This window comes from Ambystoma mexicanum, chromosome 9 (genome assembly GCF_040938575.1).
Source record: "Ambystoma mexicanum isolate Mex_15411 chromosome 9, UKY_AmexF1_1, whole genome shotgun sequence".
NCBI classification, from domain to species: domain Eukaryota; kingdom Metazoa; phylum Chordata; class Amphibia; order Caudata; family Ambystomatidae; genus Ambystoma; species Ambystoma mexicanum.
In genome coordinates, this window is record NC_090931.1 from 1,547,448,206 (window position 1) to 1,547,466,662 (window position 18,457).

The 18,457-nt window shown below is 46.9% G+C and overlaps 1 protein-coding gene across 1 annotated transcript in view; it reads left to right on the top strand.

The window, feature by feature from the left end:
- LOC138489499 (zinc finger protein 271-like) overlaps nt 1-18,457 on the top strand; it is a 521,160-nt gene that overhangs the window by 403,615 nt on the left and 99,088 nt on the right. The window lies entirely within an intron of this gene.

Consider the following 18,457-nt stretch of genomic DNA (forward strand, 5'->3'; position numbering starts at 1 on the left):
CTGTGTGGGTGTGCAGGTGAATGAGAGAGTCTGTGTGCTGTTTGGGTGTGCAGGTGAATGAGGGAGTCTGTGTGCTGTGTGGGTGTGCAGGTGAATGAGAGAGCCTGTGTGCTGTGTGGGTGTGCAGGTGAATGAGAGGGCCTGTGTGCTGTGTGGGTGTTCAGGTGAATGAGAGAGTGTGCTGTGTGGGTGTGCACGTGAATGAGAGAGTCTGTGTGCTCTGTGGGTGTGCATGTGAATGAGAGAGTCTGTGTGGGTGTGCAGTGCTGTGTGGGTGTGCAGGTGAATGAGAGAGGCTATGTGGGTGTGCAGGTGAATGAGAGAGGCTGTGTGCTGTGTGGGTGTGCAGGTGAATGAGTGAGTCTCTGTGCTGTGTGGTTGTGCACGTGAATGAGAGAGTGTTTGTGCTGTGTGGGTGTGCAGGTGAATGAGAGAGTGTGCTGTGTGGGTGTGAATGAGAGAGTCTTTGTGCTGTGTGGGTGTGCAGGTGAATGAGAGAGTCTGTGTGCTGTGTGGGTGTGCAGGTGAATGAGAGAGTCTGTGCTGTGTGGGTGTGCAGGTGAATGAGAGAGCCGAGCCTGTGTGCTGTGTGGGTGTGCAGGTGAATGAGAGAGTCTGTGTGCTGTGTGGGTGTGCAGGTGAATGAGAGAGTCTGTGTGCTGTGTGGGTGTTCAGGTGAATGAGAGAGTCTGTGCTGTGTGGGTGTGCAGGTGAATGAGAGAGCCGAGCCTGTGTGCTGTGTGGGTGTGCAGGTGAATGAGAGAGCCTGTGTGCTGTGTGGTTGTGCATGTGAATGAGAGAGTCTGTGTGCTGTGTGGGTGTGCATGTGGATGAGAGAGTCTGTGTGCTGTGTGGGTGTGCACGTGAATGAGAGAGTCTGTGTGCTCTCTGGGTGTGCATGTGAATGAGAGAGTCTGTGTGGGTGTGCAGTGCTGTGTGGGTGTGCAGGTGAATGAGAGAGGCTGTGTGGGTGTGCAGGTGAATGAGTGAGTCTGTGTGCTGTGTGGTTGTGCACGTGAATGAGAGAGTGTTTGTGCTGTGTGGGTGTGCAGGTGAATGAGAGAGTGTGCTGTGTGGGTGTGCATGTGAATGGGAGAGTCTTTGTGCTGTGTGGGTGTGCAGGTGAATGAGAGAGTCTGTGTGCTGTGTGGGTGTGTAGGTGAATGAGAGAGCCGAGCCTGTGTGCTGTGTGGGTGTGCATGTGAATGAGAGAGTCTGTGTGCTGTGTGGGTGTGCAGGTGAATGAGAGAGTGTGCTGTGTGGGTGTGAATGAGAGAGTCTTTGTGCTGTGTGGGTGTGCATGTGAATGGGAGAGTCTTTGTGCTGTGTGGATGTGCAGGTGAATGAGAGAGTGAGTCTGTGTGCTGTGTGGGTGTGCAGGTGAATGAGAGAGTGAGTCTGTGTGCTGTGTGGGTGTGCAGGTGAATGAGAGAGTGCTGTGTGGGTGTGAATGAGAGAGTCTTTGTGCTGTGTGGGTGTGCAGGTGAATGAGAGAGTCTGTGTGCTGTGTGGGTGTGCAGGTGAATGAGAGAGTCTGTGTGCTGTGTGGGTGTGCAGGTGAATGAGAGAGTCTGGGCTGTGTGGGTGTGCAGGTGAATGAGAGAGCTGAGCCTGTGTGCTGTGTGGGTGTGCATGTGAATGAGAGAAGTCTGTGTGCTGTGTGGGTGTTTTTATTTTTTTTTATTTTTATTTTTTATTGGTTTGTTACAAACCTTTAAAAAATAGAGAAAGAGAAAGAAAAAACAAAAAAAGAAAATCTCAGAAAACATTAGAAAATTCATTCTTGAAGAAGAAAGATTTACAGAAGGAGGAGCTCCAATCGGAATATAAGGGCAAAGATAGACAGATAGACTGGAGGAAGGCAAGAGGGAGAGGCATAAGACTAAGTAAGGAGCGTTTGCAGTCCAAAACACTCTTAGATTGCCAATGTTCAAGCAGAGATTACGGCGACTTTGATGTCGTTTTCATGTTTTTCTAGCTTTTCGATCATCTTTTCAAGAAGGAAAGTCAGTTCGATTGTTAGGCTGCGTTCCACGTCTTGATGCATCATATCCCACCAATCCTCAGCAGACAGGGTTGGTCTTGCCACAATATATTTTCTCAAATGAATAGATCGTTCCTGTCGCAATTGTGTGCAATACAAAATAAGATGTTTCAGTGTTTCATTTTCCTCCCCGCATAAGCGACAGGTCAATATTGGAGCTCCATCTTTTTGTTGAATTGCCAACATTTCTCTTGTTGGGAATTGGTTCAAGCGAAATTTCATATAAAGGAGTCTACGGGCAGTATCTGGGAACTTAAGCAAGTAGGATTGAGGATCATTTAATTTTCTTGCTTCGGCTGGACATATTTTCATGATTCTATGAGTTCCTCTTATGTCCCCTGTGTCAATCCAATCTTGCTGCCATAATAGTGATTTTACTTTGACAGGATTCATATGGAGTAACTCTCTATTAGTGCATAGATCACTGAGGATGGTGTCACAGCGTGTTATCCATTGGGACAGAATACAGTTTTTCGGTCCTGTGTCTGTACTGGTTAGAATCTGGAATTGAGGAGCAGTTGAATCAGAGGTTATTTTTCTAAATTCATTTAGAGTGGTCCACGTTACAATTGCATTGATTGACAAGAAACGTAGCTCGTATCTTATGCAAGCTGTTGGTACACCCATTGGAAGGCGCAAAACTTTGGACCAAAAGTGATGTTCAAGCGATGACCATAGTGTGTCTGGACATCCCAGAGCACTATTGGCTCCATGTGTAATTGCCGGAATGAATTTCATTTTATAGAAGTCCATCACAGGTTTTAATGAATGTTTACCAAACTTCATATTAAGTATACAGGCCTGTGCTGTTAGTTGTTTACATTTATCCTTTGTTTTCGCGACCCAAGGAGACTCGTTGATACTTGAGCTAATACACATGCCAAGATACATGGTCTGGTCAACGCATTGTAAGGCCTCCTTCCCAATTCTCCATTTACATTTTTTCAGGCCCTCTCTCTTTTTGTTTTTTTGAAGATCTTGCAGAGTTAGGATTACAGATTTTTTAGAGTTCACAACTAATCCGTTTTGCGTGACATATTGATCAAGAATCTGCAATTTCCGTTGCAGTCCTATTGGTGTTAAATCCAATAGGACTAGGTCGTCCGCATACAGGAGCCAATTTACTTCGTTTCCGTTTATTTTTGGAGCAAAGGCATTGATATTTTCAAAGGCAGCCCCCAGGTCTGAGATGAACAGATTGAATATTATGGCAGCAAGTGGGCAGCCCTGTTTAACTCCTCTATAAGTATTTATTGGCTCGGAGAGGAGTCCTTGTTGATTCAGTCTCACCCTTATCACTGTGTCGGTGTGAAGTGCTTTAATAGCCAATAATAGACTGAGAGGACAGTTCCAGGTCGCCATTTTCTTCCATAATAATTCCCGGTCAATGCTGTCAAATGCCTGGGATAAGTCCACAAATGCAAGATAGATTTATTTGTTTGCTCTTATGGCATCCATTTTCAAAATGTTCAACAGTAGCAGATTTAGGCCGCAGCCAACACCTCGGACAAAACCAGTTTGACGGAGGTCTAGATGTTTTGTAGATTCAATCCATTTCATTAGTTGATTTTGTAGTTGGGTAGCAAAGATTTTTCCTAGGACATCTAGTAATGCTATGGGCCTATAGTTTTTCGGATCTGCTGTGTTTCCATTCTTGAAGATGGGAATTATAATTGCTGATTTCCAGCTAGATGGTATAGTGGCTTCTTCCGTGATCTGTGTGAACAGTAGCATGAGGAACTCAGACCAATCCTCTGGGTTTTGTTTTATTAGATGGTTGGTAAGTCCATCGGGACCCGGTGCTCTTGAGGAGGAAGCTTGTAGGATGCTCTGTGCTATGCTCTCCTTGTCGAACCTTAAATCCCACTTGGTGAGCTTCGGAAGTTTAGGTTCAATTGTTGAGCTGTTTTTTCTATAAACCGAATCGAAATGAGTAACCCATTCCGCTTGTGGGACCATATTTGTCTGAATTGCGCTTTGTTGACAGTTCATGTTGTTGATCAGATTCCAAAAGTCGGCTGAATTCTTGTTGCTAAGCACCGCTAACATGGCTTCGCTATCCTGTTGGTATTGGATAGTTTTGTGCGAAACTAGCCCGTTTTTGTGTTTCTGCATTGAGGCTTTTTTTGCAAGCTGTCGCTGATCAATATCAAGTTGTGCGTGATGTCTTAGCTCTTTTCTTAATTGCCTCTTTCTTACTGCAATTTCGAGATTATAGCAGTGTTTAGGAGCAAAGTCCGGTCTTTTTGAACCATTATGAATGGTCATAAACTGTTCTAATACAACAGTGTATTCAGGGCTAGCGTCTGTTGAGTTTGTTATGAGGTTATAGTATAAGTCTGTAATCCGCTTCACCTCAGATGGCTTTATTTTCAGGCGAATTCTGTTAGATTCTACTTCAACCTGATTCCTCCAGCTGTTTGGTTTCACTACGATCGGAGAAAGCAGAGTGAGTGTTAACTTACTGTGGTCACTGTTTGGATCTTCTAGTATCGTTAGTTCCACAGCTCGTTGGCTCAGATTGTCAGAAATAAAGAAATAGTCTATAGTGGAGGATGCCTTTCCACTTTTCCATGTTGTTTGTGCTGGAATGTCTCCACTAGTGTTCCCATTTGCCATTGTTATGTTTCTTTCTTGTAGGGCCGAGCACCATTTTACTGCCAACTTTTGCGTTGTGGTTGATGCTGCAGAATCTTGCACGTTCCTCAAGAATGATAGGTTGAAATCACCACAGCAAATTACGTTGGGTACTTGTTGCTCGCTATTAATCGCGTCAATTAGATCCAATACTGTATTCATAAATTTGTATGTACCAGCTTCTTTATGATGCCAGTATAAATTGATTATGTTAAGCTGGATTTTTTTCCCGGGATTCATTGAAGTAGCCTCTACAATTGTATGTTGGATATAAGGAGTGTAATTACAGGCACTTTTCACTGTCCAACCCGAGTTTTTTTTCACCATTGTTATTAAACCAGCAGATGGGCGACCTTTTTTTCTCGCTATGGCTGGGTTCATAACTATTTCATACTCATCTGATAATGGGCACAGAGTCAGCCACGTTTCCTGCAGACAAATCACTGTTTGATTCAATGGATTTTTTTTTTGATTCATTAAATAAATGCTTGAATCCTCGGGTGTTCCATGAGAGGACATTCACATGGGGACTACAGTGTCCCTGGTGGCATTAGCTAGATTGCCCTCCCAGAACGCCAGCTAACCAATTCAAATTTTTTGTCGTGTTATTATCATCCAAAATTTGTGATTCGATGTTTTGCTTGCTTACAACTGCAGAATTTGTTCCAAAGATTGTAATTTTGATGTTTTCTCCCAAGTTACAAATTTTTTCTTCATGTGGGAGGCTGTTTAATTCCTTGTTGATTTCTGGATTATTGTTCGGTGTCTTAATGACAGCTTTAGTGGGAGGATTTAGATTAGCTTTGTTTCCAAAGGTAACCTTGTAGGTTGAGGGCGAATTGTTATCTAATGCTACCGTTGCCTTTGTGGAACAAGGGTCTGCAGTATTATTTTGGAAGACCTCATGGATGTCAAAGCCTAAAGATAGCAGGAACGAGACTGCATTTAGGAGGGAATCACAGACAAGTCTGGAATTTATATGCAGTACAACTTTGTCATGTTGATGAAGGCCACTGTTTGAATGTCATTGGACTCAATTGACCGGAGTCCAGGAACATGATGTAAAAGTCTAAGGACATTGTTTCAATTCAAAGTTAGGCCATCTTTAGTGTCCAATATTCTTTCCAGTATTAGCACATGCTTTGCAGTTTTTGCCAGTTTGTCTTTGTTTTCGAAAAGGTTTTGTTGCGAACTTCGTTGGTTTTTGTTAGCCACATTTAATGTTGTGGTTATTTTGGAATCCTGCAGGATAAGCTGAATTGTACTAGCCATATCTGTCATGTTAAGTTTTGGTTTATCAATTTCTTCAGTCTGCGTTTTGCTATGATCATTCCAGCAAGCTAAGCTGTTTTCAGTTCCAGATTTTAGGGCTTCTTTCCGAGCCCCCAGGCGTCTTCTTTTTTCTGCCATAGTTTCGAATTTGTTAGAGTTTTCAGTGGGGGCCAACGGGAACGCTTCTGTTGGAGGGAGTATTAGTTCGCAAACTCGCCCGTTGCTGGCTCGGGGTGCCCCATTCGAAGAGTTTGACTGGTCAATTTCGGCATTTGTCACATCTTCCTAGATTGATAAATTTAGGAGCTCTTGCTCAACAGTTTCGACACTTTCATCTATCACAATTGTCGGTTCAGAATCGTCCGGGCACTTTTGCAGGACCTCTATATTGGTCTTTTTAGATGATTCGTTTGCTTTTTCTGTATTAACAAATACATTGACTGATTTTACATTTCTTAGAAATTTCCTTGATCCCATGTTATTGCCTTTTCGTTTACATTTTTGATTCTTTGTTTTTTTTCCTGCAGTTTGCTTACATCGACAATATGTGCTTTCTGGAATATTTCATAGGTTTTATCTTTTGTGTCAGAACAGCGGCTTGCTTCATGTTCTGAAAGTCCAGTAATTCCTTCAGTATTAGCAGACGTAGATGGCACAGGGATACATACATCCAACAGGTTGTTTTCAGGTTGAGTAGATGGAGTACCTGAGGGGGATTTCATTGGGGTTTCTGATTGCTCGATATGGGATGATATGATGTTTACGTCTGGCAGACGAATAACGACATCAGCAACCCGAATAGTCGGTGGTAGCTTCTGTGACGAATCTGAGTGAGACACATCCGGGGGATTGGCTCCCTCGCTCTTAGATCTTTCATCACCCAGGGGAACCCTCTGGGGAATACTCACATTCAGCTGCGTTATTTGAGGCCTAGAGGTATTTGTCTCCTGTCGTCCATTCATTGTTGAGAATGGAACAATTGTCCTCAATGACTGTCCTGGATCATGTTTGCGAAGGACACAGCCTTCCCGCACAGTTGATAAGGTGTCTGCCATTAGTGGAGCCGACGCAGACTCCCAAGAAGCTGGTTGGGACTCGTCGTACATTCTCCTTGGTGGTTGGGCCTGTTTCAGCAGGCTTAACGCTTCCAATGTTATTTCAGACATTAGGCGTTTCTCATCAACGTTTGAGCGTTTCTGATCCGCAAGATCCTTGGTTATGGTTTCAAATCTTTGGATAAAATCCTGTATTTTGGTATTTCCTCCATTATGCGATAATTCTGCTGTTGCAAGTTTAGAGTTTGTCAATGCTGCAAGTGTAGTTAGATCTTTGACATTTGTATTCAATTGCTCATACAGTTTGAGCATTGGAGCCATAGCTATGGTCAGTGAGGACAAAACAAACGGTCTAAGATCATTTAAGGCTTCTTTCACCATATTTTGCAGCTTGAGATCTTTCAATGTTTGGGAGGCGGATTTTCTGTAGTTGGATGATTTCCCTTTGGGAAGCTGATGTCTAATCATCGATTCGCACAAAGATGAAAAGTCAGACAGCTCCTCATTACATGAAGATATAGGCAGCCTTGTAATGGTTTTCGTGTAACCTCTAGGTGTCGCTGGAGAGGTTTGAGACAGAGAAATTCCCTTCCGTTGGTTTCTATTTTGGGTGCATGATATGGGGGGAGATGCACTGGAAGCCATTCGTCTTCTTTTTCTAAGACCCCTTGGCCTTTCGCTACTTGGTCGTTCGTTAAGCTCCAGCTCATTTGCCATGGAGCGGGTTTCAATGGTGGTCAGTCCACTATTCGGATCAATGTCATTTGATGTTGATTTGGCATTCAATGAGCTGTTCATTTTTTTCAGATCTAAGAGGAGTTTGTTCGCTATGGCCAAGGAATTGGTTTTTTCATCGTAATGAGTTTTCGAGACATTAAGGTTGATACAGTTAGAAGAGGGATAATTGCATTTAGCTTCTCTAACGCCTCGTTCCTCTGCTTCTGTCATAATTTCAGCCAAGTTACTTATCGGTACTTCGTTGACGTGAACTCTTTTCTCCACATTGGAGGAAGTTTTATTGGAAGACGAGGGGCTGGTAGCGTCTGACAGTGGTTGAGTGACACAAGACTTGGGGGACAATGAAGGACTCCCCGTATGGGAGGTCATGGTTATCAGGGAAGTGGTATCAGAAGTACATTCAAGCCATGAGCCAGTAGCTTCCGAGGTTAGCCGTTGCGATTTGCGGTTTATTGAACCCCGCATATCAACAGCCAGTACTACATCTCCCGGTAAGCATACAGGCCCTGCCAAGTCAACGGATTGTACGCATGGGAGTTGTGGGTGTGCATGTGAATGTGTATGAAGGCTTTAGTCAGGGAGCGGGCCAGTGATGTACATAATTGGGGGTTTACATTTGTTCAGCAGCCAGTAGTAGTAAAGTTCATGGTCCTCATCCTTTTTTCTACCCTAAGAGTAGCGGTCCTAAGCAGCAGTGAAGGGACACCGTTTGTAGTGCTGCTGGACACGTCTTCTGATATGAAAGGTTATTTATAACGCGCTTGATACCCAGAGGTGGACCAGGGATCGAACCCGTGGTGCTCCTGGTGTTCCGTGTCGTCTTGCTTCCAAGGCGAGCAAGCAGGTTGTCCCTGAGGCCTGAGCTATCCTCCTGCTCGTGTGCCTCCTGCTCTCATTACATTGTGACTGCTGAGTCAGGTTGCACTGGGCTACAGATCTGCAAACTAGTTCCATCTTCCAGGAGTGACGCCACATTTGTATCTAGTGAAGTGTAGAATGCTCGTTCAGAGCACCGTCTTCAGTGGGAGTTCGAGGCACATGATATGGGGGTCCTGTTTCTACCGCTCAGCATCTTTGGGGCGGCCCTGATTTTGTGAACTTGGAGAACGCGATGATACAATTCGTTACACTTCTGAGGTTGTTTATCACTGAGCGTAGACGGTGAACCGACCAAACCGATTTGTTACTTGATGTCTTATTTATTTAAAATATTTCTAAAATGAGCTCCAACTCCATAAAGTAGAAGGGAGCCGCACAAAATGCCCACAAGAACCTTGATAGCAGGTATTCAAAAGTTACCAGAAGGAAAACGACAGATCTGGTTTAAACCTTCGTCTTAAGTACAAGCTCTTCCCTTTTCCCTTCAAATGTCTCTTTCTCTCTACACTGTACCGAGGAGAACTCTAGCTGGATCTTATGCCTAGCCCAGTGTAGCAGACAGCTGGTAAATGCCAAATGCTGATCCTGTGAGTGAGTAGTCACCAAGCAACGATGCGGGATAGAGTCATGTAGTGCCTGGCTAGAACATCTCTCCTCCTGCATAGCCAGCATTTCACAATCGCTGCATGCCATGTCTGTGTGCAACCCACAGAACAGAACAGTAGCAGATCCTGTGTTCCGCCATCAGAAGCTATTTCTGCTCCTTGTTTCACTGGGCTGATATTCTGCCAGGTCACCTTCCACCACCTGGGGCTATTGGGCATAGTATGACTTGTGGCTTTGTTGAGGCTTCAGGGAAAAGCTTACATTTGAGCTGCTCGCGCCAAAAATAAAAGGAATCTGAGGTGATCACTTTTTCTGCTTCACTGAAAAGCATGGATTACTTTGGATTACTTTGCACCATGTCATTTTATCCCCTCCCTTACAGACAATGGGCATGTCTATACTTGCACAATGTCCACCCGTACAATTCATCTGTACATTTTTATGACCAACCAGGTACTCACACACTTGAAGGCTCTGGGAACTCACTCATTACTTTTATATTTAAAATATATATTGGTTCAGCCGAGCATCTACGTATCCTTACCTGCTATAATTCATTAAATCATTTATCGATGCTCTAATATGCTTACCACAAAAATGGATCATAACCTTTTCCAATATTTCACTAAAAGCAGCATTGTGTTCAGGATGCAACACAATAGTGTCTGAATTGTTTGCCATTCTTGTCAAGCTTTTCTCACATCTTGTTTCCTAGACATAATCAAATAACACAACATAACAGGAGTATTTGTAGACTGCACGCTCACCCCCGCAGGGTATCTAGCCTCTATTAACAGATACAAGATGTTTATTCTTACTTAACTCAATGGTACTCATTTTATCGACCAATGGAGTAACTTTGCTGAAAATGTTAGGGGGGGACATGACATCTGAAGAAAAGGTGCTCCAGCCAAATGAATGGGGACAAAATAGTGTGCCATGAAAGTTTGGGGGGACAAACACCCCTGCCCCCCCTAAAATTACACCCATGCTATCGACATGGAAAGGATGAAGGACTGAGTGGACCTGCAGGGATTCGAACCTATGACCATGAGGTCAAACACAGGCCCCTTTGGTGTACGCATTAGTCCACTGAGCCACAGACCCAGCATCATATTATCTCCATAGGTAATCCCCTACTACCAAATTAAAAGCAACATACCATTCTCTGTGTGGGTGTAGTAATATTTCTGAGGCTTGTGGAATCTGCTTAGATCACATGCTGTGCATAGGCTGACATCTAGTGGAAGCTGCAGAGTATTACAGTTTGTTTTTTGAAACTCGAAAATGGGCGTCGACACAGGGCGTGCCAGTAATACTATCCCTAGTGTGACGTCCACTGTACCCAAGATCCCTCACGCGTCTAGGATCCTCAGATTGTTTTTTTCCGCTATACTGGTCGGAAGCATTTTGCAGAGTCCCCTGGCCTTAGCCATACTTTTGCCAAAATATTGATTAATTTACATCCTTCTCCATCCCAACGTCGAACTTCGACACTCGACGCCGGCTGGAGAAGAAATCGACCGTCGGCTGCTGCACGACGGATTTGGGCCTCGGAAGGCCTCTGGCCTTGGCCCGGGCCTTGGAATGCCTCTGGCCTCGGCCCTGCAAGTAGGGAGAGTGGGGGGTTGGACATACTCTACACTCTTGGTATATAGGTACACCTTATACATTTCCTACACTTAACAGCCCGCTGCCTCAAGGTGCGTATGGAGGGTACCCCTTTTCAATTCTGCCCCAAGTGCAATCGCAAATACCCTTGGGTCGACAGGCACGCCACGTGCAATCTCTGCTTGCCGAGGGACCACCCCGAAGCGAACTGCAGAGCGTGTAGTAGGTTTAAACCTAAGACACTTAAGGATCGTTCGACGAAGCATTGGGCCCACCACGCCAGGCAGGCGGCCATGGCAGCGGAGGGCCCCTTCAGCGATGGCAGTGACGCCGTGCTTTCGGACGGCGAGGGCATTATGGCGTCGAAAGACAGCCGAGCGCAGGTCCCCGACCTCGGAAGGTCGTCCGACAGGGCGGCTATGGGGAAGACCCCCAGCGACACAGGCGCTTCACACACCACTCACACTAAACACACAAAGTCCAACCGAGACTCGACAACGTCGAGTTCTCGGAAAGAGGCACAAACAGAACGGTCCGAATCGGTGTCCTCTAGGCATTCGAGATCGCTGCATGACTCCAGGCAATCATCCACTCTTGCCAAGAGTGCCTCGCTCCCTAGGCTAACAGAAGTTCGATCTTCGGAAGACGAAGACGACTTCCACCCCCAGGCCGCACTCCAGGAGTCGGAGCCCGCAGACAAGATCAGCGCGGCCCCACCTTCGAAGGACAGGGACTCTACCCCCGATCCTCGACGCCAGACGTCGAAAACCTCCGGAGCCACAAAGGGACAGAGAAAACACTTTTCCACTCACGGGGAGGGGGAAAAACAGGGGGAAAAACAGCAGAAGAAACACTCCAATCCCCCTAAACAGGCAGACAAGACCAGGTCTGCTGATATTTCAAAAACCAGCAAATCTACTCAAGATAAATCTCCAAAACTTTCTGAGAGAGTCATTCCCAGTTCCAAAAAATGGTCCAGTGATGACATAGATAGGGTCATTTCAAGGATGTCTTCTTTGGCAGACTTTTACGATAAAAATCCAGACCATTTCCTTTCATATGATCCACAAAGGACTACACCCTCAGGCTCTAATGATCCTATCCCCCCCGAGTAAGAAGCCCCGGTTTGAGACACCGATGAGGTCTACAGACCCCTTCGAGGTACAACCATACTCACGGCCATACTCACTGTATCAAGGAGAGACTTCCTTTGGTGAGGACCAAGATGGTAGAAGAGCAAACCGGGACGGGCTACTATGGGGATGATGAGGACCAAGAAGAGGAAGAGGAAGACCCTGAAACCTACAGAGTAGATTCCCCGGTAGAGAAGGAAGCCCCGGTTACCGACTCCCCTGTCGATAACCAACCCCTCCTGAACGAGGTTCTCGCTCGTGCAGCAGAACATTTCCATATTGACACCCACGGTGTCCAGGAAGAGAGGGACTTCGCCAAGGAGTTAGTGGGAGAAAGGAGGCCTGTTGCCCAGACCATCCCTATCCTTAAGTCTATTCAGCGAAGAATAGACCCGTCCCTGGTGAACCCGAACCTCACCAGAGCAGTCAATCCCAGAGTTGAAAAACTTTTCAGGGCAGCCCAGTCTAACCCTCTCTATATAAGAGGACATCTGAAGCCAGACTCCCTAGTTGTCACTAACACTCGTAAGAGGGCTGGAACACCCTTGTCATCGTCCGAAGCTCCTCCAGAAAAGGAGAGCCAAAAAACGATATGGTTTCGGCAGGAAAGTAGCCTCAACGTCCGCCTATCAGGCAAGGATTGCAAACTCCACCACCCTGTTGGCCAGCTACAACTGCCATCAGTGGGAAGAAGTCGCGGCACTCATAGCCTCTGCACCAGAACCCTTAAAGGGCCAGTTAGCACAAATTTCCGCAGAGGGTAGAGCCGTGTCTGGTTGCATTTTAAAAGCAACTTTTGACGCCCCGGACAACGCAGGCAGATTGATAGCAGAAGGTACTGTTATCAAGAGACATGCGTGGTTACGGCAGTCTGGTTTTAAGGCAGAAACCCAGGCATCATTGTTGGACAAACCGGTGGAAGCCGATCTGTTGTTTGGTAAGGCGGTCGAGGACGCGCTGAAGAATGCCAAGGACGAATACGAGACACTCAAGTCCCTTGGCCAGTTAACCAATAAACCCCCTAACCAGAGAGGGAATAGTAATTTTCATCGCCCACGTGGCCAAAATTCCCAGAGAGGATCTAACTATTCCCAGGGGCAGGGTACACAGTGGAACAACATCAGCCAACAGTCTACCCAGGGTTACGGCAGGGGTAATAGGAGAGGACGTGGTAAAGGCAGAGGCAGCCCCAGTAAAGGAGGCGGCACGCCGCCACCAAAGCAGCGACGCTCAGTTCAGGGTCCCTTCTCACGCAACCCCAGTAGGGGGACGCATTTCCAACTTCACCCAGGCTTGGGAAGGGATCACATCAGACAGATGGGTGCTGTCAACAGTATCCACAGGGTACTGTATAGAACTACTGCAGCGTCCCCGGAACCATCCTCCACGTCAAAGAGTACACTCTTTAGAACATCAGAAGATTCTCCTCGAGGAGATCGCCATTCTGCTAGCAAAGGACGCGATAGAACTCGTCCCGGGACACCAGGTAAACAAGGGTATTTATTCAACTTACTTCCTTGTGCCAAAAAAAGATTTGCAATGCGCCCAGTATTGGACTTACGGCCTGCCAACAAGTATGTCAAGCCCCAAAAGTTTCGTATGACTACGCTACAAGAGGTAATCCCCCTCCTAAAAAAAGGGGGATTACATGGCAACCTTGGATATGAAAGATGCCTATTTTCGTATTTCCATGTTCCCAGCGCACAGAAGGTACTTGCGCTTCAAGGTGGACAGTCGGCTCTACCAATTCAAGGTACTGCCCTTCGGGATAGCTTCGGCACCAAGGGTATTCACCAAGGTACTGGCGGTGGCGGCGGCACACCTACGCAGAGAGGCAATCCGGTGTACCCTTATCTGGACGACTGGCTCATAACGGGGGAAACCCCAGTAATTTGCAGGACAAACATTCAAAGGACTATCGACCCCCTCCACGAATTAGGCTTCTCAATCAACGAGAAAAAGTCCAGCCTGGTGCCAAGCACCTCCAAACAGTTCCTAGGAGCAATCCTAGATACTCAAGAGGGGTTGACCTTTCCTTCAGAGGAAAGAATTCGGAATATACTACTGCAAATTCCGCAATATCAGTCCGGTCACCAAATAACGGTACGCAAAGCAATGCGTTTGCTGGGCATGATGGCGTCATGTATTTACCTGGTCCCCCACGCGCCTGCGCATGCGCCCCATGCAGGAATGGTTGGTGAAACAGTGGTCTCAGGCAAGCGGTCAGTGGGACGATCTAGTGGTCGTTTCGCCAACACTTGTACAAAGCCTTCACTGGTGGACAAGAGAGAATCTTGCACAGGGAAAACCCTTTTACGATCCCGAGGTACAGGCAGTAGTCACTACCGATGCATGTCTGATGGGGTGGGGAGCTCACCATCTCCACCACACAGCTCAGGGTCTCTGGTCTCCCTCAGTGGCCAAGAACCACATCAACCTGCTAGAGCTTCTGGCAGTATTCAGAGCGCTTCAAGCGTTCGAGCCCCACCTACTAAACCTGTCAGTGCAAATCCGGACGGACAGCACAACAGCCATGTTCTACCTGAACAAGCAAGGAGGGACTCGTTCGCCAAATCTGTCCAAGCTTGCCCAGAAAATCTGGATGTGGGCACTCAGACGGAACATCTTCCTGTCATCACATGTTCCAGGGGAGCTCAATTCCCTAGCGGATGCTCTGAGCAGAGACTCCCTCCCAGAGGAACACGAATGGGTTCTACACAGAGAGGTCGTAGAAGATATTTTCTCTCAGTGGGGTTTCCCCAATAGACTTATTCGCCACAAGCGAAAACAGACAATGCCCAGGATTTGCATCCAGGTTCCCCCAACCAGACTCCCAGGGGAACGCCCTGTGGATGAACGGGTCAGGGATGTTTGCGTACGCTTTTCCACCAACTCCTCTCATCAGGAAGGTGGTGAACAAGATGAACAGAGAGTCGATGACGCTCGTCCTAGTTGCTCCCATGTGGGCAAGACAACCGTGGTTCCCACACCTACGTAGGATGCCGGTGTGCGAGCCCATCAAACTTCCAGCCTGGTACAACCTACTGTCCCAGCACCAAGGTCAAACAGTGCATCAGCAACCCAACTCAATGAACCTGGCAGCATGGCTCCTGAGGTCATAGAGTTTGGACATCTCAATTTACCACAGAGGTGTATGGATATCCTAAAAGAATCTAGGAAACCAAACACAAGGCACTGTTACTTTGACAAGTGGAAGAGGTTCGTTATCTGGTGCCAGAGTAGACAAATCAACCCAGTTGATTGCACTCCTTCCACTATTGTTACATACATGCTCCACCTGCTAGATGCAGGATTGGTTTTTAACTCACTGAAAGTACACCTGGCAGCCCTGTCGGCATACACCACTTCCCATAACAAGGTCTTGTGGTGGAAAGTACCAGTAGTTAAAGCCTTCATGGAAGGAGTAAAGAGACTTCACCCTCCTATTTCAAACCCACCACCAGGGTGGGACCTTAATGTGGTGCTATCTAAGCTCATGGGCCCTCCTTTCGAGCCCATGCATAAAAGCAGTCTCAAACACCTGACTTATAAAACGGCCTTCTTAGTAGCTATTACTTCTATAAGAAGGGTCAGTGAAATTCAGGCTCTGTCAGTGCAGGATCCCTTCTTTACTGTCCATAAAGACAAACTGGTTTTACGCACACACCCTAGGTTCTCACCTAAGTTTATATCTAAATTCCACGTAAACCAGTCCATCGAGCTTCCGGCTTTCTTCCAGGACCCTCAAAGCTCGGCTGAGGTGAAACTACACACCCTAGATGTGCGTAGGGCGGTCCTCTACTATGTAAATAAAACCAGACCGCTAAGGAAAACAGATCAACTGTTTATCTCCGTAGCTACAGGCAGAGAGGGGTTTGCGTCTCTAAAGGTGCCATCTCGAAGTGGATTATTAACTGTATCCAGCTGTGTTACTCACTCTCTGAAAGAACTCTGCCTTTCACGCCAAGAGCCCACTCTACTAGAGGCATTGGGGCCACTCTGGCTTTCATTGCAAATGTACCCCTTGACACCATTTGCAAAGCAGCTACTTGGAGCTCTATTCACACTTTTACTCAGCATTACTGCATTGACACCCATTCCAAGGCAGATACACAAGTGGGACAAGCGGTTCTAAGACACTTATTTGCTCATGACCCTTCTCACATCCCACCTCCTTCTTCAGGTACTGCTCGCTAATCTATGCACAGCATGTGATCTAAGCAGATTCCACAAGCCTCAGAAGGGATACATTACTCACCGTAATCGTATTTCTGATGCTTGTATCTGCTTAGATTCACATGCGACCCACCCTTCCTCCCCTCTGAGAGAAGGCGCATGATTGCTGTAGTCTTACCTTTCTATCTATCTGCTTGGATTATCTGTACTCGCGCTACTCCTCATGCTACCTCATGTCAGAAAAAATACAATCTGAGGATCCTAGACGCGTGAGGGATCTTGGGTACAGTGGACGTCACACTAGGGATAGTATTACTGGCATGCCCTGTGTCGACGCCCATTTTTTCGAGTTTCAAAAAACAAACTGTAATACTCTGCAGCTTCCACTAGATGTTGGCCTATGCACAGCATGTGAATCTAAGCAGATACAAGCATCAGAAATACGATTACGGTGAGTAATGTATCCCATACGTACACAGCCCTGTGTAAGCTATGTAATTTCTTCTGTATAAAACCTTCCAAAATCTAAATGCGACTCATCTCGCTTAAAATGCTAATTTAATCCTACTCTGAGCATCTAAACACAGCATGGGGTCTGCCATGGATTCACATGCTCATGAATATTCCCCACCAGGCTGGGCATCCTCAGTAAAAGAAAATTTAGCTTAAAAACTGTTTCTCCTCTAAACCACTCACTGTCCTTCGGGTCATACTGCCCCCTTCCAATGACAGTCCTCTCGCTAAGCGCCACCCCTGTTAGCCATCTTCAGATTTTTACTGCACGCTTCAATGTCGTGAGTCCCCGTTTCGCTCTCCGACCTATTTTTACATATGTTTTTGTTGGGGGCAAATTTTGGAAACATTTTTGACCGATTTTTGTCTCATCATTCAATTGAAGGTCAATTACCGGCAGCGGGGACCCGCTGTCAAAAAAGATCTTTCTACATCGCTGCTCTTCCATCAAGTTTCGAGAAGTCCTGGGCTTGGGTCTACTTCGCGCCTTTCCACCATGACTTAGGAAAAGAGATGCCTCTTCAAACTCTGCATGAAATTGAGGAATGTATACGTCGAAGATCGACATTATAAATATCTGTATCCCCTGCATCCAGATCATGATGAAGAGGGATGTGAGGTCTGCCATGGATTTTCCAAAAAGACTAAGAATGACCGCTACAACAGGCTGGCAACTTGGCTCAAATCGGGCAAGGCCTATGACTTTGCCTCCGGACATGGTCCTGCTTTCCACAGGACCGGTCGGTCCCATGAGCAAACTCCCTCCGATTAGAGGTCAAGGTCCTTTTGAGGATGCCCTGCTCGAGGGGGTCCAAAAGAAGCCTAGGCTGCACAATGTTGGTCGCACTGGGTTCGCCGCGGCTGCGGGTCCCAGCTAGGGGAGAACAACTTCTACGCGAGCCTGCCCGTTAGGGGCGCTCCCTCTAAAAGAAAGCCCTCGACTCCTTCAAAACTCCACTTACCATTGGCAGACAAGACAACGAAGGAGAAACCTAAAGGTGGCCCTTCGCTACTCCCCTCAGAGACACCATCGGAAGCTCAACTGGCCAAGACAACCTCATGGATGATCACAACCATGTTGATGAAAGCTCGTTAGCCGACTACTACTTCTTCATCAAAGGGAGGGCTGGCCATGAAGGTGGTGTCTGCGGCAGCTGCCCCACGGGTGTCCCTACCGCCATGACGTAAAGCAGCAGCTGCGGCTCCGATTATGACCCCTGATATGGGGACAGCCCCACCCAAGAAGTCTCCAGAGGGAAAAGGTAAAGCTCCTGCTGACCTTAAGAAGGGTGCAGAACCATGAGCTGCCCCGGTGTAACCAGTGCAGATTCATACAAGCTCTGAGGAGGGCGGCGATAGTGTGCAAAAAGAGGATTATTCGGACCACAAAGGGCATCCGGGTTCCCCACCTCGCAAGAGGAGACGCATCACTCTGGAACCTCCACCTCTCGTTCCTTTCACACCTCAGCCAAGGGACATGTCTTTGGACATTCTAACCATGCTTCACACACTTGTTTCAGAAATTCAAAAACACTGCCTCCCACACCGGGCCAGGCTCAGCCTGACAGTCCCCCAAGGTCACTTGGCAAGCGCACGTCCAAGGACCCAGCTGGCCCAAGGCGTCAACCTCCACCTCCGCCTATAACTCTGACGGGGAATCCGGTGACACACACGGATGCAGGCATGGATTTAGCGGCTATAGACACCGACGAAGCCGATGACTTCGTAACAGCTGATGGGGAGCCAGTGGGCGTGGATGACCCGCACAGGGACTCGCCACCAGCTGAGGTTGG